The sequence below is a fragment of the Fundulus heteroclitus genome, chromosome 8 (genome assembly GCF_011125445.2).
Source record: "Fundulus heteroclitus isolate FHET01 chromosome 8, MU-UCD_Fhet_4.1, whole genome shotgun sequence".
Lineage (NCBI taxonomy): Eukaryota > Metazoa > Chordata > Actinopteri > Cyprinodontiformes > Fundulidae > Fundulus > Fundulus heteroclitus.
In genome coordinates, this window is record NC_046368.1 from 35772004 (window position 1) to 35774913 (window position 2910).

The following is a 2910-nucleotide window of genomic DNA, read 5'->3' on the forward strand; positions in this document are numbered from 1 at the left end:
TTATTAGATGTTATCTCTTATCTGATGTATCTCTTATCTAAAGTGCTTTTCAAATAATGATGACAATGATGATGATTATGATCAGAAGAAATTTTTGCATCTCTTCCCCGAAGCTGGAAAGAAAAGAGACAAAATAATTTTTCACACCTCACTTAGTAACTCTTAGTAACTCAAATATTTTAGTCTAAATATTTTAGGCAAAAATATTAAACTGTTTATTTATTTTTCTTTTTTTCCTTCAATACCACCATTATGTTTAGTAGTTTCTGCCAAAAGCTGCAGCATTTTGATTTAATCCATCTGATTGCAGTATTTGTGCTTGCGCGTGGAATGAGCAGGTCGAGCACGCGAGCACAGATGGAACTGAGCGCGAGGACGGTGGATTGAGAAGAGTTTTTCAGAGTTGAACTCGCGCCAGACCGGTTTTGAGCGCGCATGTGTTGTCTCACTGCACGCTCGGATTGGTTCGAATCAGAAGGCAAAAATATCGCTACATAATCACTGACACTGATATGTGAAGAACCTGCTGTTACTCTTATGAGGTGACACATTGATCCATGTGTCAAATAGACATCTATTGTTTTTTTCACACTTTTGAAGTCTCCCTCTGCCTAACATGAGTACAGAAATTCTTCCCCACTAGTCCTTTGCTGCTTACTATGGATCTGAATCTTTTAAGAACCATCAGATGCTCTTCTCATTCTCTCAGTGTTTTTTGTACTGATGGCCGGATAACGGTCCGTAACATAATCCACTCTGCTGCAGCCCGACTTCTGTGCTTGTTGGATAACCTGGGTTAGTATCAGATCACCAAGCTCCCCAAAGGTTGCTGGGATATTTTGCAAACTCTGGATGAGTGCCATACCATCGATTATGAGATGTTTACCAATGTTGACATTCGTAGAACTTCCTGGTTACTTATCAGTCTCTGTTTAACAACGGTTCTGCAAAACTCTTTGTAACCTTCAGACAATCTTCCATCTGGTGTCTGACTGGAATTAAAAAGTGAAATGAAATATGAGTAAATAGAGAGGCACAACAAAAACTCACATACGGCTGGCTATGTTATGTGCCAGTTATTTATCATCAGGGTAGGTCTACATCAAATGTAACAAATCCTAATTTCAAAACTTGTCAGTAACAATGAGAGAAATTTCATAATATACCTTTCTGATTTAGATCTTGTCAAGAATTTGGTGTATGATCCATAGCAGGTTCTGTGATAGGAGACCTCAAGAGCTACACAGTCCTTATCTCTTATGTGTACAAACACACTCTCATCCTTCTTTGCTTCTGCTGCTTTTCGCAACAATCCTAGAAATATAAAATATTTATTATACGACACGTCAATATAAACCGCATCATGGTACATATTTACAAAAAAATCTATACCGTGGGGCATCATTCCAAGAAAATTGCATTTATCAACATAGCTGAGCCAAACAAACATAAACATTATGATGACATTATTAAACCTTTTTCCTATAGGCCTAAATATGTTTCTATCCGCATGGCTAAAGATATAGACAAGTCATACATCCACTTAATTTAAGGAAAAATTTAACAATAGATTACAGAGAAAGTATTAACTTACCACCATCAACAGTCTCTGCCTTGACAAGTTTCACCCTCTGGCGAGAATTACTGACAGTCTCAAACTTCTCTCTTATTTTGCATATAATGCAGACAGCTGGCAGCACATGTTTTCTTGGCTGGCTATGACCAGCTTTTGGATTATCTTGTTGAGGAGGGGCAAATCCGATGGCGATGTCTTCTCTTGATCTCAGTCGTTTTTGGTGATTTGATATAGGGCAACTTATTAATGTCCTGTTCATCAGATACGGGCTCGTGCTTTCGTTTCTGGGCAGCATTTATTCGCTTCCTGTCGGTAAATCGGCGATAACAGGTCGGGTGGTAGCCAATGTGGCTTGGTATATCATCAAATTCGAAGGAGAGGAGGGGAAGCGCGTTATCGGCAATCGTCCGTTCATCGCCGGCTAAATCAGCCCAAACACGGCAAAAACTACGAAAAGTTTCCCACCTCGTTTGAGTAAATGGTTCTGTGTGTTCTCCGTCATTCCCGGCAACATGCAAAAGGCATTCACATTCCATATTTACAATGTTTCCGCTGGATTTTCTTCCTATCCCGAATAAACACATTTGTTTACTATGAGCGCCGCCATGTTGTTTGATGACGTCACGACCTACTTAGGTCACCTGATTGGTTAAGCAGCGGCCGGTCGCGACCTAAATATTACGACATTTTCTCGTCTTAAACTGGCTGTAACTTGCCTTGTGCGCGATTTTGTGTGGAGAACTTTTTATTCTAGGCATTTGAATATATGATCTATCATTTAAGACAATAATAGAGTAGTTCCACGAATACAGGAACGAAAGTGAACGCTACAGTTTTCAGCTACCGGCCTAGAAGGCATGTTCCCTTTTTTTTCAATTTATAATGCCTCAAACAGATGTTTAATGTACTGCCAAATTTTCAACAACTTTTCCAAACTTCTAACCACTTTCTAACTTTTAGGCTACAGTTTAAAAAAAAAACTCTCCAAAACTCACCAAGATGTAGCAGGCCGTGCTCTCACTCTAATGCAACTCACCCATTCAGCTTGCAGCCAATACCTCAAATCGCTTGTCTGCATTGAAACTTGTCCTGCACTTCAACAAACATCATTAATGCATCAACCTTTTTTCCAATGATTTCCAAATTCCCCTTTAGTTTTTATTTTCACCCATATTTTTACTTATCACTTTTTACTTAACAAAATTAATCTGCTCCCCAGTCACTGCTCTTATCTTTAGGCCCACGCACGTGGAGAAATTCACACCCTCATGAAGACACACACACACACACACCCCCACTCTCTGCAGGTCCGCAGGGCCCAACCAATTTCTCAC

The 2910-nt window shown here is 39.6% G+C and overlaps 1 long non-coding RNA gene across 1 annotated transcript; it reads right to left on the minus strand.

Annotated features, from left to right (window-relative positions):
- Positions 1-250: 250 nt before the first annotated feature.
- Positions 251-2426, minus strand: LOC118564000. Its single transcript, XR_004931592.1, has 3 exons — positions 1595-2426; positions 1167-1314; positions 251-992 (listed from the first exon to the last, which is right to left on the minus strand). It is a non-coding gene; the product is annotated as an uncharacterized LOC118564000 (long non-coding RNA).
- Positions 2427-2910: the final 484 nt, after the last annotated feature.